General features: G+C 41.9%; 1 long non-coding RNA gene across 1 annotated transcript in view; it reads right to left on the reverse strand.

Annotated features, from left to right (window-relative positions):
* The window catches only part of LOC132535729 (uncharacterized), a 133,743-nt gene that overhangs the window by 95,384 nt on the left and 10,780 nt on the right, over positions 1–27,579 (reverse strand). The window contains exons 3-4 of the long non-coding RNA XR_009547450.1: positions 23,582–23,628; positions 15,242–15,261 (exon numbers count right to left, since the gene is read on the reverse strand). This is a non-coding gene — a long non-coding RNA (uncharacterized LOC132535729). The remainder of the gene's footprint in view (positions 1–15,241; positions 15,262–23,581; positions 23,629–27,579) is intronic.

The raw sequence follows: 27,579 nt of genomic DNA on the forward strand, positions 1-27,579 counted from the left end.
ATGATCACCAACCTGAAGTTTTCATAGAGGCTTCCTAACTTAGGCACTACTGATTAAGTAACTGGCTATTGGCAAGTAAACTCAACCTCTAGCCCCTTTCCCCAGAGGTCTGGAATGGGACTAGAAGTTCCAACCCTCTAAACACATGACTGGTTTTCCAAGAACTCAGCCCCTATCCTTAGAAGCTTCTCCAAAAGTCGCCTTACTAATGCAACAAGGGACACCTTTATCACTCTTAGAAAATTAAATAAGCTCTCTTTCCCGGGACTACCACGTGGTAAGTGAATCTCTTTCTCTCTCTCTTTCTCTGTCTCTCTCTGCCTCTCTCTCTCTCTTTCTCTTTTTCACGCCCTAACATGTTTTGTTTCTAATAAAGTTTAATTTACCTGAAAAAATTAAATAATATGGGCAGGGATAAATAGCATAATGGTTATGCAAAGAGACTCTCATGCCTGAGGATCCAAAGTTTCAGGTTCAGCTCCCTGCACCACCATAAGCCAGAGCTGAGCAGTGCTCTGGTGAAGAAGAAGAAGAAGAAGGAGAAGGAGAAGGAGAAGGAGAAGGAGAAGGAGAAGGAGAAGGAGAAGAAGGAGGGAGAAGGAGAAGAAAGAAAAGAAAAGAAAAGAAAAGAAAAGAAAAGAAAAGAAAAGAAAAAGAAAAGAACACAGGTGGGGGTAAATAATATAATGGTTATGCAAACAGACTCTCATGGTTGAGGCTCCGAAGTCCCAGGTTCAATCCCCCACACCACCATAAACCACAGCTGAACAGTGCTCTGGTAAAAAAAAAGAAAGAAAGAAAGAAATGAATAAAAAAATAAAACAAAATAACACTTAGAAAATTTCAAGGCATTTGGGAGCTGTGAGTCAGTAACTGTGGATAAAGACTATATATATATATATATATATATATATATATATATATATATATATATATATTTCAGTCGCATAAATGACCAAATATGTATCTTTTTTATAAATCACAAAGTCATAGACCAGGAGAAAATACTTGTAAAACATATATCCAAATAAAGGATGTGAATATCCAGAACATACAAAGAACTCTTATAATTCACCAGTAAGAAATGAAACAAACAGGGAGCCCAGCGGTGGTGCAGCGGGTTAAGCACACATGGCAGCAATGAAACAAACAAACAAAAAAGAAATGAAACAAACTCATTTATGTAAATGAACAAAATCTGGACTAGTTCCCTATGCCTAGATGACTGTCTGCTAAGAATTATTAAGTAGGATCCAGAGCCTCACAACATAGATTCAAAATATCCAATATAGGGGGCCGGGTGGTGGAGCACCCAGTTGAGCACATACATTACCATGCTCAAGGACACAGGTTCGAGCCCCCCCACTCCCCACCTACAGGGAGGAAGCTTCATAAGCGGTGAAGCAGGTCGGTAAGTGTCTATCTGCCTTTTCCCTCTCTATCTCCCAACTCCCCTCTCAATTTCTGTCTGTCCTATCAAATAAAACAGAAAGAAAAAACAATGAGCAATGGGTTTGTAGTGCCAGTGCAGAGCCCCAATGATAACCTGGTAGCAATAAAATAAATAATTAAGTAAATTGTCGTATGCTTAAATAAATATACAGTATACAATCAAAGATGACCGGTCATACCAACACTCCTACAAGAGCATCGGATATTAACACAAAGATGATTCAGATGTTGGAATTATATGAGAGATTTTAAGGGACCGGTCATAAAACATACTTCAACAATTACACTCTTGAAACAAATGAAAAATATTTAGACAATTATTAGCAAAGGAATAGAAGGTAGTTGAAAAGAACCAAAGAAGAAGTACAGAATTATAAAACTACAATTACTGCAGCAAAAAGCCACTGGATGTCACAGAGTGGAGAGGATCAGTCAAGTCAAAGATAAAGCAATAGAAAATACACAATCTGCCAGACCTTCCACCTTCTGCACCCCATAAAGATCGTAGGTCCATACTCCCAGAGGGGATAGACTAGGGAAGAATAGGGAACTTTCTAATGGAGGGGATGGGATACGGAACTCTGGTGGTTGCAATTATACGGAATTGTACCCCTCTTATCCCACAGTCTTGTCGATCATTATGAAATCACCAATTAAAAAAAAAGAAAGCACACAATCTGAATAAGAGAAAACTCCTACATTAGGGGTTTGATACCCAGAGTCTCACATATGCCAGTCCTGTGCTCATGAGTGAATTTTTGTAGGTTGATGCATAATATTAGTCCAAGTTAGCTGTTTTGCATATGGGGCACGGCCAGTTTTCTTAGCACCATTTGATGAGATGGTCTGTTTATTTGTTAATAAAGAAAAAAATTTTAATTAAAAAAAATAAACGTGCAAAACTAATTCAGTGGAGAAAGGACCTTATTTTCAACAAACTGTGCTGGAACAATGAGACTTCCGTAAGGGGAGAAAATGAACTTTCACTTAAACACCACATCATGTAGAAAAATTAATTCAAGTGCTCCGGGAGGTGGTGCAGTGGATAAAGTGTTGAACTCTCAAGCTATGAGGACCCGAGTTCAATCCCTGGCAGCACATGTACCAAAGTGATGTCTGGTTCTTTTTCTCTCTCTTTTTAGCCCTCTCATAAATAAATAAATAAATAAAATATTTTTAAAAAAAAAGAAAAATTAATTCAAAATGGGTCATGGATCCAAATGTAAAATTATGAACACTTGTAGTCTGCGAGATGGCGCCGTGGGGTTATTTATAATAAATAAATAGCAGGTTAAAATAAGTAGCAGGAGTCGGGCGGTAGCACAGCCGGTTAAGCGCATGTGGTGTGAAGTTTAAGAACCGGCAGAAGGATCCCGGTTCGAGCCCCCCGGCTCCCCACCTGCAGGGGAGTCGCTTCACAGGCGGTGAAGAGGTGTGCAGGTGTCTATCTTTCTCTCCTCCTCTCTGTCTTCCCCTTCTCTCTCCATTTCTGTCTGTCCTATCTAACAATGGCGAAATCAACAACAACAACAATAAAAAACAACAAGGGCAACTAAAGGGAAAAATAAATAGAAATTTTTTTTAAAAAATTTAAAAAGAAGATATTCACTATCATTAGTTAATAGGGAAATGAACATTTTAAAATGTGAGCTATTACTATGAAGGACTGTAACAACCAGAATAAACTATGATGATGACACTAAATGCTGGTGAGAATAGAGAGGAAACTGAATCTCTCCTACAGTGGTGGCGGGACTGTAAACCGGCACATCCACTTTGGCAATAGTTTGGCAAGGTCTTCATTTTCTAGTGCTGCCATCATAAATCACTCTACCCGCCCGCCTGGTGGCTTAACTAACAGAAATTTATTCTTTCGAACCCGCAAGGAGGAAGCCTAAGGGTTAATAACACTAGACATTCAGTTCCTGGCTATCATTGCTGCATTAAAAAAGTGCTCAGAGTCTCCTCTCCCGGATCAACTAGGAATACCAAAGGAGACCACCCGGACCGAAACAAGACAGGACTAGAATGACCACAGAAACCCATTAAATCACCCGTGAGTACAAACACGCGTGGCTGGTGACAGAGAGGAGAGAGGGGCCTAAGGAGAGATTAAGTGACTGCTAACAGTTCGACAGTTTGTCAGTGGAGACACCACCTCCAGTCTGCTCCACCAACAAGGGGACAGCTGAAGGGAGGAAAGGACTCCCCAGAGACTCACCAAGTACAACTCTGAGTCTCCATTGCTACTACCCTCAGAATCTGGAGCAGCAACAGGGAGGGACACCAGGGCACAGAGATCTAACCGGGAAACTCAGGAGAAGACCTATACCTCGGTGGCATAGCTGAAGGGCTGTGAAAGTCTCTTTGCATAACCACTGGATTATCTCTGCCACACCCTGCTTTATCTCTTGGTCAGGAGTCATTGATTAAGCCAAGAAGCCTATTGATAGTTTAAAAGCCCTCAGGCTACCATAGCCTACAGGGGAAAAAAAAAGGCTTTTACACCACTGAACTCCAACTCAGGGATTGAAAAAACTGTTAACTTATATAAAATGGTTAAAACAACAAGAAAAAATAATGGAGACTCGAACCAGGACAAGAGTCCAGCTAAAAGTCCTCCAGAGGGCGAAGCACAAAACAACGAGTTCAACATCCAAACATTAGCTAAGGAAATAATAACAGGAGTGAGTAAAGAATTTGAAAAAATTGTAATCAGAACTGCAGGAACAACAAATGAGAATATGGAAGAAAATTCTAATAATCTCATGGTTATTAGAGAGCTGAAAGCTGAAATTGCTGAGCTAAGAAGGCAACTAGCTGAACAAGCTAAAACAGTATCAGAGCAGGGCAACAAAATAGATGAACTCCAGAAAGCAGTAGAGGGCAGAGAGAATAGAATCAATGAGGCTGAAGACAGAATTAGCAAGATTGAGGATGAATTAGAGACAACTAAAGAAGAAGTAAGAGATCTCAAAAAGAGATTAAGAGATGCTGAAAACAACAACAGAGTCCTATGGGATGACTTCAAAAGAAACAATATACGCATTATTGGCTTACCAGAGGAAGAAAGAGAAGGGGAGGAAGAAAGCGTTCTCCAGGCCATAATAGCTGAAAATTTCTCTAGTCTAGACAACACCAAAGACATAAAGATTCAAGAAGCCCAGAGGGTCCCAAACAGAATTAACCCAGACCTAAAGACACCAAGACATGTCATACTTAGATTGGAAAGGAATAAGGATAAAGAAAGGATCCTCAAGGCTGCAAGAGAAAAACAAAGAGTCACCTACAAAGGAAAACCCATAAGATTAGCAGCAGACTTCTCCATACAAACACTACAGGCCAGAAGAGAATGGCAAGATATCTATCGAGTGCTCAATGAGAAAGGCTTTCAGCCAAGAATACTATATCCTGCTAGATTGTCATTCAGACTAGATGGAAGCATCAAAATCTTCTCAGACAAGCAACAGTTGAAGGAAGCAACCATCACCAAGCCTGCCTTGAAAGAAGTTCTGAAAGGTTTCCTATAAACAACCAGACCACCACAAATAGAACATATATCAAAACACTCTAAAGCTCTACAAGAATGGCGTTAAAATATCTTCAATCTTTGATATCAATAAATGTGAATGGCCTGAATTCACCTATTAAAAGACACAGAGTAGGAAGATGGATCAGAAAACACAACCCAACAATATGTTGTCTACAGGAAACTCACCTAACGCAACAAGACAAACACAGACTTAAAGTGAAAGGATGGAAAACTATCATTCAAGCCAATGGCCCACAAAAAAGGGCAGGAACAGCTATTCTCATATCTGACATGATAGACTTTAAAATACATAAAATTAAAAAAAGATAGGAATGGACACTACTTAATGCTCAGAGGATCAGTCAATCAAGAGGACTTAACAATTATTAATATCTATGCACCCAATGAGAAGCCATCTAAATACATCAAACTTCTACTGAAAGAGCTACAGCAACATATTAACAGTAACACAATCATAGTAGGGGACTTCAACACCCCACTATCTCAACTTGACAGATCATCCAGGAAGAAAATCAGTAAAGACATAAGGGAGCTAAATGAAGAGATAGATAAACTAGAACTATTGGACATTTTCAGAGTCATTCATCCCAAGAAACTGGAATACACATTTTACTCAAATCCACATGGATCATTCTCAAGGATACACCATATGTTAGGCCACAAAGACAGCATCAGCCTATTCAAGAGCACTGAAATCATCCCAAGCATCTTCTCAGACCACAGTGGAATTAAACTAACACTTAACAATCAACAAAAGATTAGTAACAGTGCCAAAATGTGGAAGCTCAACAGTACACTTCTTAACAACTTCTGGGTCAAAGAGGAAATCAAGGAAGAAATCAAAATGTTTCGAGAGTTCAATGAAAATGAAGACACAAGCTATCAAAATATTTGGGACACAGCTAAAGCAGTCCTAAGAGGGAAGTTCATAGCTATACAAGCACACATTAGGAAACAAGAAAAGGCACAAATAAACAGCCTGATTGCACATCTTAAAGACCTAGAAGAAGAACAACAAAGGAACCCTAAAGCAACCAGAAGGACAGAAATTACTAAAGTTATGGCAGAAATAAATAACATTGAGAATAGGAAAACCATACAAAAGATCAATGAAAGTAAATGTTGGTTCTTCGAAAGAGTAAACAAAATCGACAAACCTTTAGCCAGACTCACAAAACAAAAAAGGGAGAAGACCCAAATAAATCGGATAGTAAATGAAAGAGGAGATATCACAACAGACACTGCAGAAATTCAACATATCATGCGAGGCTTCTATGAACAACTATATGCCACCAAGTTAGAGAACCTGGAAGAAATGAATGATTTCCTAGATACCTACCAACTTCCAAAAGTAAGTAAAGAGGAAGTGGATAACATGAACAGGCCCATCACAGCTAATGAAATTGAAACAATTATCAAAAATCTTGCCAAAAATAAAAGTCCTGGACCAGATGGTTTTACAAATGAATTCTACAAAACTTTCAAAGAAGAACTAATACCTCTACTTTTAAAAGTCTTCCAGAAGATTGAAGACACTGGAATACTCCCTGCCAGCTTCTATGAAGCCAACATCACCCTGATACCAAAAGCAGACAGGGACACAACCAAAAAAGAAAACTACAGACCAATATCTCTGATGAACACAGATGCGAAAATATTGAACAAAATTCTAGCCAACCGGATACAGCAGTATATCAAAAAAATTGTTCATCATGACCAAGTGGGGTTTATCCCAGGCATGCAAGGTTGGTTTAATATACGTAAATCAATCAATGTGATCCACCACATCAACAAAAGCAAGACCAAAAACCACATGGTCATATCAATAGATGCAGAGAAAGCCTTTGACAAAATACAACATCCCTTTATGATCAAAACACTACAAAAAATAGGAATAGATGGAAAATTCCTGAAGATAGTGGAGTCTATATATAGCAAACCTACAGCCAACATCATACTCAATGGTGAAAAACTGGAAGCATTTCCCCTCAGATCAGGTACTAGACAGGGCTGCCCACTATCACCATTACTATTCAACATAGTGTTGGAAGTTCTTGCCATAGCAATCAGGCAGGAGCAAGGAATTAAAGGCATACAGATTGGAAGAGAAGAAGTCAAACTCTCCTTATTTGCAGATGACATGATAGTATACATGGAAAAACCTAAGGAATCTAGCAAGAAGCTTTTGGAAATCATCAGGCAATACAGTAATGTGTCAGGCTATAAAATTAACATTCAAAAGTCAGTGGCATTCCTCTATGCAAACACTAAGTTAGAAGAAACTGAAATCCAGAAATCAGTTCCTTTTTCTATAGCAACAAAAACAATAAAATATCTAGGAATAAACCTAACCAAAGAAGTGAAAGACTTGTATACTGAAAATTATGAGTTACTACTCAAAGAAATTGAAAAAGACACAAAGAAGTGGAAAGATATTCCATGCTCATGGGTTGGAAGAATTAACATCATCAAAATGAATATATTACCCAGAGCCATCTACAAATTTAATGCTATCCCCATCAAGATCCCAAGCACATTTTTTAGGAGAATAGAACAAATGCTACAAATGTTTATCTGGAACCAGAAAAGACCTAGAATTGCCAAAACAATCTTGAGAAAAAAGAACAGAACCGGAGGCACACTGCCAGATCTCAAACTATATTATAGGGCCATTGTCATCAAAACTGCTTGGTACTGGAACATGAACAGACACACTGACCAGTGGAATAGAATTGAGAGCCCAGAAATGAGGCCCCACACCTATGGACATCTAATCTTTGACAAAGGGGCCCAGACTATTACATGGGGAAAGCAGAGTCTCTTCAACAAATGGTGTTGGAAACAATGGGTTGAAACATGCAGAAGAATGAAGCTGAATCACTGTATTTCACCAAATACAAAAGTAAATTCCAAGTGGATCAAGGACTTGGATGTTAGACCAGAAACTATCAGATACTTAGAGGAAAATATTGGAAGAACTTTTTTCCGCATAAATTTTAAAGACATTTTCAATGAAACGAATCCAATTACAAGGAAGACTAAGGCAAGTATAAACCTATGGGACTACATCAAATTAAAAAGCTTCTTCACAGCAAAAGAAACCACTACCCAAATCAAGAGACCCCTCACAGAATGGGAGAAGATCTTTACATGCCATACATCAGATAAGAGTTTAATAACCAACATATATAAAGAGCTTACCAGATTCAACAACAAGACAACAAATAACCCCATCCAAAAATGGGGGGAGGAATTGGACAGAATATTCACCACAGAAGAGATCCAAAAGGCCAAGAAACACATGAAAAAATGCTCCAAGTCTCTGATTGTCAGAGAAATGCAAATCAAGACAACAATGAGATATCACTTCACTCCTGTGAGAATGTCACACATCAGAAAAGGTAACAGCAGCAAATGCTGGAGAGGATGTGGGGTCAAAGGAACCCTCCTGCACTGCTGGTGGGAATGTCAATTGGTCCAACCTCTGTGGAGAACAGTCTGGAGAACTCTCAGAAGGCTAGAAATGGACCTACCCTATGACCCTGCAATTCCCCTCCTGGGGATATATCCTAAGGAACCCAACACATCCATCCAAAAAGATCTGTGTACACATATGTTCTTGGCAGCACAATTTGTAATAGCCAAAACCTGGAAGCAACCCAGGTGTCCAACAACAGATGAGTGGCTGAGCAAGTTGTGGTATATATACACAATGGAATCCTACTCAGCTGTAAAAAATGGTGACTTCACCGTTTTCAGCCGATCTTGGATGGACCTTGAAAAAATCATGTTGAGTGAAATAAGTCAGAAACAGAAGGATGAATATGGGATAATCTCACTCTCAGGCCGAAGTTGAAAAACAAGATTAGAAAAGAAAACACAAGTCGAACCTGAAATGGAATTGGAGTATTACACCAAAGTAAAAGACTCTGGGTTGGGTGGGTGGGTGGGGAGAATACAGGTCCATGAAAAATGATGAATGAAATAGTGGGGGTTGTATTACTAAATGGGAATCTGGGGAATGTTATGTATGTAAAAAAAAAAAAAAAGAAGAAGTAGAAACGCAAAGCAGAAATTGACTGAGTTTGGAGTATGGCACCAAAGTAAGAAAGCAGAAGTATACTAGAGTTTGCAGTGAGTACCTCCCTAATACTTCCTCTCCACTTTTCCAAGCTTTGGGTCCATGATTGCTCAACAATTTGTTTGGCTTTGTATGTTAACTCTCTTTTCAGTCACCAGGTTCCAGGTGTCATCAGGATGCCGGCCAGACTTCCCTGGATTGAACACACCACCAATGTGTCCTGGAGCTCAGCTTCCCCAGAGACCCATCCTACTAGGGAAAGAGAGAGGCAGACTGGGAGTATGGACCGACCAGTCAACGCCCATGTTCAGCGAGGAAGCAATTACAGAAGCCAGACCTTCTACCTTCTGTAACCCTCAATGACCCTGGGTCCATGCTCCCAGAGGGATAGAGAATGGGAAAGCTATCGGGGGAGGGGGTGGGATATGGAGATTGGGCGGTGGGAATTGTGTGGAGTTGTACCCCTCCTACCCTATGGTTTTGTTAATTAATCCTTTCTTAAATAAAAAAAAAAAAGAAATTTATTCTTTCCTGGTTGTCAAGGCTAGAATTCTAAAGCTGAGATGTTGGCAGGGGCATGTCGTCTCTGAAGACTCTAGGGAAGAATCCTTTCTTACTTCTTTCTGCTTTATGGAGACTCCCCTGGCAATACTTTTTTTTTTCTTTTTTTCCCCCCAGGGTGATGGCTGGGGCTCAGAGCCTGCACTACAAATCCACTGCTCCTGTGGCTATTTTTTTTTTTTTTTGGATAGGACAGAGAAATTGAGAGGGGGAAGGAACATAGAACAGGAAGGGGAGTTGGGCAGTAGCACAGCGGGTTAAGCACAGATGGCGTGAAGCGCAAGGACCGGCATAAGGAACCTGGTCCGAGCCCCCGGCTTCCCACCTGCAGGGGAGTCGCTTCACAGGCGGTGAAGCAGGTCTGCAGGTGTCTGTCTTTCTCTCCCCCTCTCTGTCTTCCCCTCCTCTCTCCATTTCTCTCTGTCCTATTCAACAACGACGACATCAATAACAACAATAATAATAACCACAACAATGATTTAAAAAAACCAAGGGAAACAAAAGGAGAAAAAAAAGGCCTCCAGGAGCAGTGGATTTGTAGTGCAGGCACCGAGCCCCAGCAATAACCCTGGAAGCAGAAAGGAAGGAAGGAAGGAAGGAAGGAAGGAAGGAAGGAAGGAAGGAAGAATGAAAGAAAGAGACACCTGCTTCACGAATTGTGAAGCGACCCCCCTGCAGGTGGGGAGCCGGGGATTTGAACCAGAATCCTTACACAGGTCCTTACGCTTTGTACTATGTGCGCTTAACCCGGGGCGCTACTGCTTGGCTCCTATCCCCTGGCAATTCTTGAGGTTCCTTGGCTTAAAGCTGCATTGCTCTAATCTCTGCCTCCAACCATACTGTCTATTTTTTTTCTGTACATCTCTATATCTAAATCTTTCTCCTTTGCTCCCTTATTCATAAGACCCACTCATTAGATGTAGGGTCCACTCGAGCTGAGTATGGCCTTATTTTAACTTAATTATAGCCTAACGCAGGAATCTTCAAATTCGCAATCTTTAGCTTCCTCTTCCAGTTTCCCATGTAATTGCCAAGAGTTTCATCCCACTTTTTTTTTTAACACAGTCAAACTAATCATCATTATCATCTTTCTTGTTACTTGACTAGTCCAATGCCTATTTAAACGTGTCTGCACATTAAGTGATTCCTTCCTCACATATTCCCCGCTTTGCCACCATTACTCCCTGCAGCCTACACTGTCCTTCAGGATTCAAAAATATTTTATTCCGAAGTGAAGTCTTCAGAAGTTCCTGGAGTGACAGTGAGTGATAAGCTTTTTCTGTCTTTGTCTGCAAGTGCCTTTTATGTTGCTCTTCTTTGAATACAAAATCTAATCACATGGCGTGGTGGCTATGAAAATATGCCACTCAGAGCTCTTGCTACAGGGAGTGTAACTGACAGATGGCTTCCACTGCTGCACACTGAATCCACCACCTCGTTAGTATGGAGGCCACATGAGGCCACTCTTCACACAGGCTGCTCTCAATGACTAAGCACAGCTAGGATACCAAGGCACATCCAGCCCTGCAAGGCATGTGACTCCTCTGACGGGCCACTTTGACCTGAGGACTCCTCAGCAGCCTGGCTCAACCTTTTTTTAGCGCTGCACTGCAATCTTAGAGTCTGTTTTTGTAGCCCTCTTTCTTTGCCAGGCTTCAGATCTGCACTGCGATGTGGCGACTCTTCTGACTTTCTCTCCCATAGCCAATCCCAACTTGACACACAGTTTGGAAATTACTGTCTCCAAGAAAAGTCTAAGCCCCATCCTTGCCCAAATCTATTTCCCCCACCACAGTCATATTCATACAAATGTTCTATTTTCTTTTTACCAATTTTTGTATATATTTTGAGATTTTATGGAACTATAAGATATGAATAGTCTTATTTTCCTCTTCCTTACACAAAAGGTAGCATGGTCTAGGCACTGTTCTGGATCTTAAGACACTTTAGTTTCCAGATCTCTTTGCCTTCTATAAATATGTTTAATCTTGGTATTGCTCTGTGTTACAAAATTCTGGAACATTTTTTAAAATCTATTTTACAGTTCACTTATCCTTTTCTTAAAAATATTTTATTTATTTTATTTTTGAGAAAGATGCAGAGAGAAAGAGAGAGAAACACCAGAGCACTTCTCAGCTCTGGCTTATGGTGGTGCGGGGGATTGAACCTGGGACTTTGGAGCATCAGGCATGAGAATCTGTTTGCATAACCATTATGCTATCTCCCCCGCCCTTCACTTATTCAAGCTGTGTCTAATTTGCTTTTTAACTCTTCTCCTTCCTTCCTTCCTTCTTCCTTCCCTCCCTCCCTTCCTTCCTTCCTTCTTCCTTCCCTCCCTCCCTCCCTTCTTCCTTCCCTCCCTCCCTCCCTTCTTTCCTTCCCTCCCTCCCTTCCTTCCTTCCTTCCTTCCTTCCTTCTTCCTTCCCTCCCTCCCTCCCTTCTTTCCTTCCCTCCCTTCCTTCCTTCCTTCTTCCTTCCCTCCCTCCCTCCCTTCTTTCCTTCCCTCCCTCCCTTCCTTCCTTCCTTCCTTCCTTCTTCCTTCCCTCCCTCCCTCCCTTCTTTCCTTCCCTCCCTCCCTTCCTTCCTTCCTTCCTTCCTTCTTCCTTCCCTCCCTCCCTCCCTTCTTTCCTTCCCTCCCTCCCTTCCTTCCTTCCTTCCTTCCTTCCTTCTTTCCTTTCTCTTTCTTTCTCCCTCTCTCTCTTTTTTTTTTTTTCCATTGCCAGGGCTTCACTGCTCTGATCAACTTTTTCAGAAATAGAAGAGAGGGAAAGATGTCGTAGCACAGAAGCTTTCCCCAGTGCGTTGGGGGTCAGGTTCAAACTCGGGTTTGAGCTCATGGCAAAGCAGACACTCTCCCAGGTGAGTTATCTCACAGGACCTGTATATTCTTATTGCTTAACTAATTCATTCACTCATTCATTTATTTCAGATGGAGACAGAGAGAAACCAAGAGGGAAAGAGAAAGACAGGCGCCTGCAGTACAACTTTGCCACTTGCAAAGCTTCCCCTGGTCCCTCGGGGACCAGGGATTTGAACCCAGGACCTTGAGCACTGTAACAGGTGCTCTCTTCCAGGTGTGACACTACCCAACCCCATGTTCTTTTTTCAGTGTCTTGTTCTTTTTTTTTTTTTTTTGACCAGAGTACTGCTCAGCTCTGGCTTATGGCGGTGTGGGGGCTTAAACCTGGGACTTGAGAGCCTCAGGTATGAAAGTATCTTTTCATAACCACAATGCTATACCCCCACCCCTTCATCACTTTTTAAAAGTATTTTTTATTATATATATTTCCTTTTTTATTTATAAAATAGAAATATCAACAAGACCATATGATTTTTCTTTCTTCTTTTTTTTTTTTAACCAGAGCACTGCTCAACTCTGGCTTAAGGTTATGGGGGTGGGGGGGACAGAACCTGGGACTTTGGAGCCTCAAGCATAAGTCTCTTTGCATAACCACTATGTTATCTCCTCTGCCATATTCTTAAGTGTTTTGATCTTAATTCCTTCAAGTTTCTAATCGTCTAAAATCTACTGATTTGCCTCTAGTTTGGGAGGGGCTCTACTTATTATGTCTTTTGTTTGTTTGTTTGTTTTTAAAATATTTATTTATTTCCTTTTGTTGCCCTTATTGTTTTATTGTTGTAGTTGTTAATGATGTTGTCGTTGTTGGATAGGACAGAGAGAAATGGAGAGAGGAGGGGAAAACAGAGAGGCGGAAAGAAAGATAGACACCTGCAGACCTGCTTCACTGCTTGTGAAGCGACTCCCCTGCAGGTGGGGAGCCGGGGGCTCAAACCAGGATCCTTACGCGGGTCCTTATGCTTTGCGCCACCTGCGCTTCACCTGCTGTGCTACCACATTATGTCTTTTGATTGTTGCTTATAGGGGTTTGTTTCTTTGTGGGGTAGGGTAACGTTTTATCGTAAGTTCAACAGTGGGAGAACATTTATTTTTCTATGCATCTTAATGCTCCAACCTAGGTTCTTCCCCCGCCGCCCCCCCACCCCAGTTATCAATTAGAGTTTAGTCAGGAGGTAGAAACCAGACCAGTAATTTGACCCAAAGTAGCACAAAGCACTACTGGTGGCAGATGATTACTAAAAGGATAAGAAACCTCCAAAAAAACCAAAGCTACTACTTCTAGATTCAAGGAAGGAAAAAACTGCCCAAATCCCCGTTTCTTCCCCTACTCTGAGGCTGACTCAGATGTTGTCAGAGAGGGTGGGCTACAGCCCACTAGATGTTGGGAGAGTCCTCTGAGGTGGAAAGGACCAGAGCTGGTCCATAACTGGTTAAGGGAGACCAGGGGACAGGGAGCTGCCTAGCCAGGTGCTGGTGACCTGGGGCTATGAGCTGGGGCTGGGGAGCAGGGAGCTGCTTGCTTGGGTGCTGAAGGGTGTATGCTGCTGGTTCCCCTGTACAGCTGCTGAAATTCTAGTGAGAACTGCTGAAAGCCAGGCACCACTTGATCTCCTGCACACCACTGGCAATTCCATCCTGGGTTCATGAAAACACCCCACATCAGAAAGTGGAGCTCCAGCCTCCACTATCCTCTTCACTATTCCTCTAGCACCCTCACCTGACAAAGTGGAACATTGCACTATGTGGCAGGGCAGCTTCGTACAAAGTTACAACTCTATGTAAGGGAACACAAAGCAGGGCAAAAAGGTGGCACTAAAAGCTGAGAAGTAATAAACTGATACTTGACACACCAGGTTCTTGAGGTGGTATCACTGAGCCAGGGCCCATCTTCATGTTGATTTTTTTATGTTGGTTTTGTAGTTTCGAATGACTGAATCATGTAGCTAGTAAAAATTTCAGACTTTGAACTCTTAAGAGGTATATCCCTGAGGCTTTGATTTTTCAAGGAGAGTTCCTCCCCTCTAATCTTCTCATGCAGAATTGCCAGCTTCTAAGGGAGGCCCCACTCCTAAGTGGCAGGCGGTTAATTATAATATATATATTATATAATGTTCGTGTGCAGATATATGTTTCAGTACCGAAAGTTATTTATACCACAGATTAATTCAGATAACTAAAAACAATATCGAACCTCTTATTGCTACCAATGCCAAATGTATCCCATAGAATACAAATCCATAGGCAGGATAAGAAGCATCTCAAAGAAATACAAGCACAAAAGCAAGAACTACCACAAATTAAAAAACTCCCCAAATGAAGTAAGCAGTTTAAACACAGCAAACTGAAAAAAATTCTTTAAATGAAGTATAATAACCCGAAAGATATTCTAGAGCTTAGTGAATGAGCAAAACACAGAAATAGTGCTTTTAGACATAAACTATATTATTATTATTAAAATTAAAACTCAGGAGATAGGCTATAAAGAATATCAAACATACTTAGGAATGATAGTAAGGATGTTTACTAGTTTGGTACAGGTATCAAACAATCAGATATACATCTAAACAGTAAGACTTGAAATGTTTTTCCCTAGCAATGGATACTGACTTAATTTTACCCTTAAACAAAGAAGACTAAATCAAGAGATTTTTTTTTTCACAATCCAATGCACAGGAGTCAAAGAAATAAAAAAAAGTATGAGAAATTTATCAAGAGATAGAAAAGACAGACTCACATGACAGTGCTTCTTTATGGCTGAAACAAAGCAGAAGGTAAAATAAATAAATAAATAAACATCACGATGACTCTAAGACATATCAAATACAAGGATAGATATTTTACAAAACTATCATGTACACATGTAATGGTGAAGATTTAGATCGTAGAATGTTTCGTATATCTGTGGTTGTCTTTATACTAACCTTCACTTTTTTTAGACCTTACATTCATTTATTTATTTTATTTTTATTTATTTATTTATTTATTTTTTACATTCATTTTTTAAAATATTTACTGATTTATTTATTCCCTTTTGTTGCCCTTGTTGTCTTGTTGTTGTAATTGTTTCTGTTGTTGTTGTTGTTGGTAGGACAGAGAGAAATGGAGAGAGGAGAGGAGGGGAAGACAGAGAGGGGGAAAGAAAGAGACACCTGCAGACCTGCTTCACCCCTTGTGAAGCGACTCCTCTGCAGGTGGGGAGCAGGGGGCTTAAACCTGGATCCTTACTCCGGTCCTCGCGCTTTGCACCACGTGCGCTTAACCTGCTGCGCTACCTCCTGACTCCCTACCTTACATTATTTTAAATTTATTTTTAAATACATTTTTATTATTATATTTATTTAATTGGATAGAGACAGTCAGAAATTGAGAGGGAAGGGGGTGACAGGCAGAGACAGAGAGACACCTGCAATACTGCTTCAACACTTGCAAAGCTTTCCCCCTACAGGTGGGAACTGGGGGCTCGAACCCAGGTCCTTGTGCACTGTAACATGTGCACTCAACCAGGTGTGCTACCACCCAGCCCTAGACCTTCTATTTAAAGATAATCCTAAAGCATTCAGAGATAAGATAAACTAGTTGCCAATAAAGAAAACTAAATCAGGTTCACAGCAATGGATCCTATATTGCAAGAGGGTTTTGTTGTTTTTTTTTTTTAACCAGAGTACTACTCCGATCTGGCTTATGGTGGTGTGGGGGATTGAACCTGGGACTTTGGAACCTCAGGTATAAAGTCTTTTTGCATAACCATTATGCTATCTACCCCCACAATGCGAGAGTTCTGAGGGAAAGATTTTGATCAATAGAATTGTATACACTCTAGTCTCAATAGCTAGCATTCAGTAATGAAGGCTAAATGAAAATATTTTAAATAAAATATTTATTTACTATTGCACCAAAGTAAAGGGCTCTGGGAAAGGAGGAGGGAGGGGTGGAGAAAACCTTGAGGTCCTGTTACATAATGCACAGGGAGATGAAAAATTGTATCCGTGTCAAAAATTGCACTGTAAACCATTAACCTACCCCCCCCAAGTAAAAATTAAACAAAAAAATATTTATTTATTTTTACCAGAGAACTGCTCAGCTCTGGCTTATGGTGGTGTGGGGGATTGAACCTGGGACTTTGGAGCTTCACGCAGGGGAGAAGCTTCACAAGTGGTAAGTCAGTGTTTTAGGTGACTTTCTCCTCCTTCCCTCTCAATTTCTCTGTTGCTATCAAAAAGAAAAAGAAAAGGTAAAAGAAAATTGTGATATAAGGTAGGGGAATAACTTGCTTAAATAAGTTAGGAGTTGAATCCAATCTTTTTGTTTTTCTTTTTTATCTCTTTCTTAGGGACTGTTATGCTGCCTCATTAACAACACATTCTTATTCATTTATTTAGTAAAGTTTGAGTGCCTCTGAATTTAAAGACAACCGGTAAATGAAGGAGGGAAGATTGGTTAGAGGTGATTAAGACATGAACAGCTACCATGCTACCATGATGCCAACCGGACTTCCCTGAGCAGATGACCCCACCAGTGTGTCCTAGAGCCCCGCTTCCCCAGAGTCCTGCCCCACTAGGGAAAGAGAGACAGGCTGGGAGTATGGATCTACCTGTCAACACCCATGTTCAGCGGGAAAGCAATTACAGAAGCCAGACCTTCCATCTTCTACAACCCATAATGATCCTGGACCCATACTCCCAGAGAGATAAAGGATAGGGAAGCTATCAGGGGAGGGGATGGGATACGGAGTTCTGGTGGTGGGAACTGTGTGGAGTTATACCCCTCTTATCTTATGGTTTTGTCAGTGTTTCCTTTTTATAAATAAAAATAAAAAAATTTGTTTGAAATAGCCATGAAACTTTATTAAGCATCAAATGATCAGGTCCCTTACAAATAAAGATAAATTATTAGGATTAGGAAAAAGGTCTTAATTTATTCTCTTGAAGCCAGTGGATATATAGAGATAGCAGTATACATCATGTTAACACAGTGGGTTTTGTTATCAGAGCTGGAGTTGAATAATCACTCTACCAGTTACAAGGTATATTAAAGTTTTGAGTAAATCAAATTGGATAGGACAGAGAGAAACTAAGAGGGGAGGAAGAGATAGAGAGGGAGAGAGACAAAGAGATACCTGCAGACCTGCTTCACTGCTTGTGAAGCTACACCCCTGGAGGTGGGGAGCCAGGGGTTCAAACCGGGATCTTTGTGTGGGTCCTTGTGCTTCGTACTATATGTGCCTAACCCAGTGCACCCCCATCCAATTTCTTAAAACTGTGGTTTCAACAGCTCTAGAACGGGAATAACAGTAGTACCCACCTCGCTGGGTGGTTGTGAAGATTCCTATATTCTATGTAAAGAAAGCATTTGACTTATTGTTCTTGTAGACAATCATAATGCATCTTGGTAGTTCACCAGTAATTTCCAGTTGGGGAAATTAGGGAAGCCTTCGTGGAGAGATAATGCACAATCTGGGTTGCAAAGAGCAAATAAAATATTCAATATGCAGAAATGGAAAGAAAGACCCATTCAGGCTGAGCTAATAGTGTGAGCAAATGCATGGAGGCAGGAAATTAAATTGGGTCAGATCATACACTACACTAAAGGAAATATTAGTAAATAAAGCTTGAATAGTGGCTTGGATTTGCATGTTGGCAAAACAAATGAAACAAGATTATGAACTCCTGGCAGACAGCACTTGGATTTCCTGCTGAATTTGGCTTCCTTGTGTTGCACTGAAGAGAACAGAAAGCACAGAGGCTATGTATGTTTCACACGTGTGGGTAGGCTAACCTAGTGTCTGTGCCCATCTGCTTTTGCCCTCCCCTGTTCTCCATCCCAGAGATTACAAAAAGTCTAGGTTTCCCAGTCCCCCTCAGAGCTGGAGGTGACTTAGTTTCACAGTTTCTGACTAATGAACCATAAGTGGAAACTCATCTAGATGAGTTCAGCTTTATAATTTAAAAAGGACAAATATCCTGTTAATGTTTCTTCTCTGCTTCATGCCATGTCTGGAATTGCAGAAGCCACCTCATGACCGTGAAGTTTTAGAGCAGAGGATCCTGAAAGAACAGAGACTGCGAGCCAGTTCTCCAAGTACCTTATTTATTTTTTAATTTTTTAAGATTTATTTATTATTGGATAGAGACAGAAATTGAGAGGGGAGGGGGAGATAGAGAGAGAAAGAGACAGAGAGACACCTGCAGCCCTGCTTCACTTCCCCCCTGCAGGTAAGGACCATCACCATAATGTGTGGTCACTGCCAGGCCTCCCGTAATTGCCACCAGGATTACCGCTGGAGTTCAGTGCTGGCACTAAAATCTGGTCTATTTTTTCTCTCTTCTTCTTCCCGATTTTATTTGATAGGACAGAAAGAAATTGAGAATGGAAGAGGAGATAGAGAGGAAGAAAGAGAGACACCTGCAGACCTGCTTCACCACTTAATGAAGCGTCCTCCTGCAGATGGGAAGCGGGGTCTCGAATCTGGGTCCTTGCACATAGTAATAATGTGGGCGCAACTGGGTACGCCACTGCCCAGCGCCCTTCAGGTACCTTGTTATGGGAGAAAACTAAATGCCTGCCCACTGCTAGCCACACGGTCTATTTTTGTAGTCAAAATCATTCCTCGTTGATCCAATAGGAAATATTTGGGCTTTGAGAGACTTTTTTCTATTCTTTCTTTTTTTTTTTTTTTTCTTCCCTCCAGGGATATTGCTGGGGCATTGTGCTCGCACTACAAATCCACCGCTCATGTCAGCAATGTATTCCTTTTTTTTTTTCTCCCATGATGTTATTCAATAGGACAGAGAGAAATTGAGAGGGGAAATAAAGAGGGAGAAAGACAGACACCTGCAGATCTGCTTCACTGCTTATGAAGCATCCTCGCTGCAGGTGGGGAGTGGGGGGGCCTCAAGTCCAGGTTCTTACGCACGTCTTTGCAAAGTACTGTGTGTGCTTAACTGGCTATGCCCCCACCCAGGCCTCTCAGCTTTGAGAGTTAAAAAAAAAAAAAGTCAAACTAGTTTTTACTGAGGCAGAATTTTATTTATTCCATTTTTCGCAAGTCAGTGCTCACAATCCTAATGAGTTAGAAACCTAATCTAGTATTTGGCCGAGGTCAGGCTAGAGCTGGGAAAGGCTGCAAATGGGTTGTGACAACAAAATACCAAAGACAGATGGGCTTAGTGTTCAGTGCCACTACCCATCAATACAGGTTTCTGCATGGTGTCTTAAATTTATTATCTGTTCTATCTGAAAAAGTGTTCTCCTGTCACAGACAAAATATTTTGACATTAAATAATGACTTACAATATCAGAATAATTGAATGCAACAGCCATAAGGAGGAAATAACCAACTGGTATGGAAATTCAGCATGACAGAAGGGTTGCTTTGCTCTCAAATCTAACTTCTCTGTTGTGGAAAAACAAACAAACAAAAAATCCAAGAACATTATACCATGATTCCAGGAATGATGATAAAAGTTTAGCCTATTATCAGATTTGGAGGCATAGGCTCATCTGGATGTATTTGTATATGCTGCTGGTCCCTGAAGTCTGTTAGTTTGGATTCAATACAGTCTAGGTTTCAGTACAACAAATATTATTATTGATGTCGTCGTTGTTGGATAGGACAGACAGAAATGGAGAGAGAGAAGGGGAAGACAGACACCTGAAGACCTGCTTCACCGCCTGTGAAGCGACTCCCCTGCAGGTGGGAGCCGGAGGTTCGAACCCGGATCCTTATGCCGGTCCTTGCACCACATGCGCTTAACCCGCTGCGCTACCGCCAGACTCCCCTCAACTATCTTTTGATAACATTCAATGGGAGTCATTTTGGTAGCCTTCAAAAAGAGCAAATAAAAACCAAGGTTATAATCTGCATTATCTTGAGGGGCACTATTTTCTCTCTAAACATAGCTTTTAGCTTAGAAGTGAGTTTGCTTTCCCTTTGACTCATTCTGTCTTATTCAATAATCTCTAGAAATAATGGACTAAATTGTCTTAAAGTGAAAATTAACCCTGGGACTAGGTGGTGGTGCACCCAGTTGAGCACACGCATCACTGCATGCAAGCACCGGCAAAGGAGAAGCAGTACTGTAAGTGTAAGTGTCTCTCTCTCTCTCCCTATCACCTCCTTTCCTCTCAAGCTCTATCTCTGTCAAAAACAAAGGGAAAAGTGGCCCCGCAGGAACAGTGGATTCGTGGAGCAGACACTGGGCCCCAATGATAAATAACCCTGATTGCAAGAAATTAAAAAAACATTAGTCCCATGCATTTTTCTCACTGGCTTATGAGAAATGTTATCCACTATAATTCTCAAATGTCCTTGTAGGGCCTACTCATCCCTTAATACTGAGTACATTCTGTCAATTAGTCAAAGGGATCCCAAACAGCCAGGCTCTTTTCACAGTGCTAGATGGAATAAAGACTCATCACCCGACCTGTGCTGGATTAGCACAGTCAACGGCCAAGCCTTTCCCGCTATGAGACACGTTCTCAAGATCTTCCCGCACAGTCATCACCGCCCAGCAATCATCCACATTGGTCTCCAGCTCCCACTGATTCTGTGCTCGGAGAAACTAAGATGGAACTTTCGGAAAGCAAACTGGCGTCTGTTCAGTGATCTTACCAACAAATCTATTCCTGCAATTCCAATTAATTCTATCCCCTCTGAAGATTCCTACAGTTGCTTCCGCCAAGCCATCTTCAAAGCAGCTTCCCAAACTATTCCTCGTGGGAGACGTGCTAACTATACGCCTTGTCTTGATGCTGAATGCGAGCAACTACTAAAGCAGTATGATGAGTCGGGCGACCCAGATGTGGCTGACCATCTCATTGCCTCCCTGGATGCAGCACGCCAAGCCCGCTGGCAACAACTCACGGAAAGTCTGAACTTCACCCACTCAAGTAGGAAGGCCTGGAAGCTTCTTCATAGTCTGGGTGCTCGTAGCCAACCCCCTCCCGTCTCCCATCCTCCCGTATCTCCAAACTCAGTGGCCAGTCACCTAACTCAAGTTGGACGTGCTAAGATCAACCCAGTCTGGAAAAGAGAAATTTCCCATGAGTGGTCATCCCACTTCCGTTTATCTTGTCCATCTCCAAACTCTCTCCCTTTACACTGTCTGAACTGGAAGACGCTTTGAAGAGGGTTAAACCGGGAACGGCTGCTGGCTATGATAACATCACCCCAGAACTCATTCTTAACTTGGGCCCCACGGCAAAGAAGTGGCTCGCTTCATTCCTGTCCCAAATCTTGGAATCTGAATCTATGCCCAAAATTTGGCGTCGTGCAAAGATAATAGCAGTTTTGAAACCAAAGAAAGACCCAACACTGGCCGCCAGCTACAGACCAATTTCTCTCCTCTCCGTGTGTTACAAACTCCTTGAGAGGCTGCTTCTGTCACGTATTTCTCCTCTTACAGAGAAATTCCTATCACCCGCCCAAGCTGGTTTCCGCCCAGAAAGATCTACCTGCGAACAAGCCCTGGCCCTCTCAACTTACATTGAAAATGGATTCCAGAAGAATTTAAAGACGGGTGCTGTCTTTGTTGATCTCACAGCAGCCTATGACACGGTCTGGCACCGTGGTCTCCTAGTCAAGATCTCAAGATGCCTGCCTCCACGGGTGGCCAACACTATATCGTTTCTTCTCCAAAACAGAAGATTCCGGGTGCATCTGGGTGACAAGTCTAGCAGATGGAGACTTGTCTCAAGTGGCCTCCCCCAGGGCTCTGTTCTGGCTCCTACGCTATTTAATATTTACATCAATGACCTCCCAGAAACTTCTTCAAGGAAGTTCATCTACGCCGATGACATCTGCTGTGCAACTCAGGCATCCAAGTTCGACATCCTCGAGGAAACACTCACGAAAGACATGCCTCTGATATCTGATTACTGTAAAAAATGGCGACTAATCCCTAGCACTGCAAAAACGGTATCATCTGTTTTCCATCTACACCATGCCTCGGCCTCGCGTGAGCTTAATGTGCAGCTTGGCGATACGAGAATCCGGCATGAAGCCCAGCCAGTCTATCTTGGTGTTACTCTCGATCGCACCCTGTCATTTCACGAACATCTCATAAAAACTGCAGCAAAGGTGGGCGCGAGGAATCACATCATTGCAATACTGGCCAGCTCCTCATGGGGCGCGAGCGCTTCCACACTACGATCATCCTCTCTGGCATTATGCTATTCCACTGCAGAATACTGTGCCTCAGTATGGTTCCGTAGCCCCCATGTCCACTTGGTCGATTCCAAATTATATTCCTCCATGAGGATAATTTCTGGAACCATCCGTTCCACCCCGGTCCCATGGCTGCCAGTTCTTAGCAACATCGCCCCGCCAGATATTCGTCGGGATGCGGCATCATCTAAGTTCATTTCCCACGTCTACGCTCGACCGGCCCTGCCAATATACGCGGATATCTTCGCCCACCCTGTCCAACGCTTGACGTCTCGTCACCCAATCTGGTCCCCTACGCCTACACTGAACTTCTCTGTTCCAGACTCTTGGAAACAGAGCTGGCAGTCAGCTGAGGTAAAGAACAAACACCTCATCACAGACCCCTGCAAGCGTCAACCCGGCTTTGACCTAGCACGTTATGATTGGGCCCTCCTCAATCGCTATCGAACAGGCCATGGCCGGTGCGCTGCTATGTTCCATCGCTGGGGAGCCAGAGACGACCCAAACTGCCCCTGTGGCTACAGACAGACTATGACCCACATAGTCAACGACTGCCACCTCTCCAGATTCAAAGGAGGTCTCGAAACTTTACATCAGGCTCAACCTGACGCTGTTGATTGGCTGCGGAAGAAGGGCAAACACTAGAAGAAGAAGGGACTAAAGTATGACTACAATGCTAATGTTTGCTCCTTTGGAAAGGGGACTGGCTTGTTTTGATGTTTACCACAAAACATGCTGAACACTTAGACCTAGGTTCCTCAGCTATGGCACAATCGTGTATGTGTGTGTGTGTGTGTGTGTGTGTGTGTGTTCCACTTTTTTTTTTTTTGACATCTGTGGAAGTAAGAGGTTTACCCTGTGAGACTACCAAGGACAAATATGCAATGTAACAGTATCAAGTTCACTGACACAGTGGAGTGAGGTAGATCACATCAGAAGAATCATGGGGTATCTCACTAAAAGAAGGGAAATATGGTGAGTCACCACAAGATTAGGGGGAATAGTAAAATTTAGGTAAGATATAAATGGAGCAATGTTTGTCAGGTTCAAAGCAAGGCTGTAAGTGAAGAGCTCAACATTAGGTCAAAGTTGTGATGTCATGATTGGATTGCTTCAAAATTACAAAGCTAGGATACATGAGGAATATTGAATTCAGTACTCCTATCTGAAACTCTGTGTACCTATGGTGGAAATTGTTACTACTCTTGGTCAAAGTGACTTTAACCAACCCTTCAAGCAAGAATGAGATGCTTCATTCCTAAAGATCAATTTTCAAACAGCAGTGATTCTTCTGAGAGTCTAAAAAAACCAAGATGCTCAGTGAGCAGTCACCCAGAGAAGGGGGTTACTATGACATTTTACACCCCTAGCATGGCCTTGGGAAAAATATTTTTCTTTTTTTAATATTTACTTATTTATTTTACCTTTTGTTGTCCTTTTTTATTGTTGTTGTTATTGATGTTGTTGTTGTTATATAGGACAGAGAGAAATGGAGAGAGGAGGGGAAGACAGAGAGAGGGAGAGAAAGACACCTGCAGACATGCTTCACTGCTTGTGAAGTGACTCCCCTGCAGGTGGGGAGCCAGTGGCTAGAATCCTTATGCCTGTCCTTGTGCTTCACGCCAGAAATATTTTTCTTGTTGACTGTACAGTTTATCTTTATATTATTCAGGTCTAGTGAATAGCTGGGTAAATTTCTACTTTCTCATTTAGCTTACTTTTATTTTCTCAACCCTTTCTTTTGTCCAGTGGATACAAAATTCAGTAAGCAAAGCATTATTTCATGAAATCCACCACTGTCTAAGTTCTACTGACTGAAAGCATGGGAAGTTAAATTAATTGACCCTTCATGTTTTGGTCACTATAAAATGAACTGTTGAGTCAGTTAATGTGACAATAACCAAGTCGTTGCATTTCTAATTCTGAAGACCATACATCTGAACACTGAAACACAGGTGTGTGTTGAGATTTTTTCTTTTATTTTGTTAAATTTATTTATTTGTTATTAGATAGAGACAGAGAGAAATTGAGAGTGGAGGGGGAGATAGAGAGGGAGAGTCACCTGCAACCCTGCTTCACCACTCTTGGAGCTTTCCCCTTGCAGGTGGGGACCAGGGACTTGAACCCAGGTCCCTGTATACTGACTGTATTGTGTGTGCTTAACCAGGTTTGCCACCACCCAGCCCCTTGAGAAAGTTTTGTAATTAGTTTGATGTATAGCTGAGGTTAGGAAGTATCAAAATTACACCAAGAGAACAGATTTCATCCCTAATCTGAAGAGTAGAGAGCCAATATAAAGGTATTACTAAATTATCTACTTTTTAGGTGGGGGAGGGTTAGATAGCATAATGGTTATGCAAAGAGGCTCTCATGCCTGAGGCTCCTAAGTCCCAGGTTCAATCCCCCACACTACCATAAGCCAGAGCTGAGCAGTGCTCTGATTTAAAAAAAAAAAGTGTGTGTGTGTATATATATATATATATATATATATATTTTTTTTTTTTGAAACATTTTATTTACTAATGAGAAAGATAGGAAGAGGGAGAGATGGAGAGGGAGAAGGAAAGGGAACCAGACAACTCTGGTACATATGCTGCCAGGGATCAAACTAGGATCTCATGCTTGAGAGTCCAATACTTTATCCATTCTACCACCTCCCGGACCACAGTTATCTACTTTTTTCCCTCTCTTTTTTTCCCCCCTTCCCCTCACCCCCTGCCCGAGCACTGGTCAGCTCTGGCTTGTGCTGCTATAGTATATGAGTTATCTACTTTTTTAAAAAAAATTTTTTTGTATTTATTTATTCCCTTTTGTTGCCCTTGTTGTTTTATTGTAGTTATTATTGTTGTTGTTACTGATGTCGTCGTTGTTGGATAGGACAGAGAGAAATGGAGAGAGGAGGGGAAGACAGAGAGGGGGAGAGAAAGACAGACACCTGCAGACCTGCTTCACCGCCTGTGAAGCCACTCCCCTGCAGGTGGGGAGCTGCGGGCTCGATCCGGGATCCTTACACCGGTCCTTGTGCTTTGCGCCACGTGCGCTTAACCCGCTGCGCTACTGCCCGGCTCCCGAGTTATCTACTTTTTAAAAGATAGTTCATTGTGATTTATAAAGTCATTGGTATAACATTCTGGTTTATCGAAAGAAGAAAAAGAGTATTAAAAAATCCGTTATTGGGTGGGGGTATAGCATTATGGTTATGCAAAGACATTCATGCCTGAGGCTCTCAAGTCCCAGGTTCAATCCCCCACACCGCCATAAGCCAGAGCTGAGCAGTGCTCTGGTAAAAAAAAAAAAAAAAAATCCGTTATTGGGGCCAGGTGGTGGCGCACCTGGTTGAGTGCACGTTACAGTTCACAAGGACCTAGGTTCGAGCCCCCAGTCCCCACCTGCAGAGGGAAAGCTTTACAAGTGGTAAAGCAGTGCTGCAGGTGTGTCTCTCTGTCTCTCTATCACCCCCCCTTCTCTCTCAATTTCTAGCAGTCTCTATTATCCAATAAATAAATAAAAGTAATTAAAAAATGTTTTAAAAAATCCGTTATTGGCGGGGCGCGAGTTGGAGCTGGAGAGGGAAGACCTGGATGGCGCCTTGGAGGCGGGTCACTTCGTTAACCTGGGCTCTTTGCTTTATCGATTATTGGACAAAAATTCTCCCAGTTTGCGGGTTTGATTGAAGGCTAAGGCCTGAGCCTGTTTCGACTGAGCCCAGGGGGATCTCGGGAGATGCAGCCCGAGTTCTGGAGAGAGGTCCGCAGGGTCCGTCTCCCTCCTCCACTTAGGGAGTCGGGACATTTGTGGTCTCTGGGCTTGTTGGTTAATTCTGCCTGCGTTACAGTAAATAGTCTTGGCCATTTGCAGTGAAGAAGGTGATACAAAACATAGCACCATAGAGAATAAGAAATTAATAACAGGGAATCGGGCGGTAGCACAGCAGGTTAAGCGCACGTGGTGCTAAGCGTGTGAGGATACGGGTTCCAGCCCCTGGCTCCCCACCTGCAGGGGAGTCGCTTCACAGACGGTGAAGTAGGACTGCAGGTGTCATTCTCTCCCCCTCTGTCTTCTCCTATCTCCATTTCTCTCTGTCTTATCTAACAACGACGACATCAATAACAGCAATAACTACAACAACAATAAAAAACAAGGGCAACAAAAAGGAAATAAAAAAAATCCATTATTAAGAAAGACTGAATTAATTGTCAAGCCCTCAATCACCATGACTATGTGATGAAGCCTCCAAAGTCCCCAAAAGACAGAGTTCAGAGAACATCTAGGCTGGTGAGTACTCGGGGGTCATGAAAACCTCTCGCCTTTTCCCCATAATGTTTTGTGTGTCACTTCCACCTGGAAGTTCTTGAGTTAAATCCATTCCTAACAAATAAGAAATCTATTCAGCAAATTGTTTCTCGAAGTCCTGCGAGCTGCAACAGCAAAGGTGTCCTGGGACTACTATTTAAAGTCCAAAGAGAAGTTCACAGGGAATCTCCAATTTGAAGTAGGGAGGGATGTGGATGGGTATCTTGGGATCCTTATGCTATGGGACCTGATGCTATCTCTGGGTAGATATTGTCAGAATTGAGTGGAATGCCCAGACATCTTGATAGTGGCTAAGTATTATTTGTTTGTATGTACTTTCCACATTTTCCACAGGAGTCAATGTAACATAATACCCCTCCCCCCATATTCACCGCACCTTTATTCACAATAGACAAAACATGGTAATAACATAAGTGTCTGTCAAGGAATAAATAGAGAAATGATGGTTTATGGCCTGGGATGTGGTGCAGTGGCTAAATATTAGAAAATAAGGTCTGAATTTGATTCTTGGCATTGTATATACCAGAGTGATGCTATGGTTTTCTCTCTTTCCCTTTATTTCTCTTTTTGTAATATTTTAAAATATTATTATT

Source organism: Erinaceus europaeus, chromosome X (genome assembly GCF_950295315.1).
Source record: "Erinaceus europaeus chromosome X, mEriEur2.1, whole genome shotgun sequence".
NCBI classification, from domain to species: domain Eukaryota; kingdom Metazoa; phylum Chordata; class Mammalia; order Eulipotyphla; family Erinaceidae; genus Erinaceus; species Erinaceus europaeus.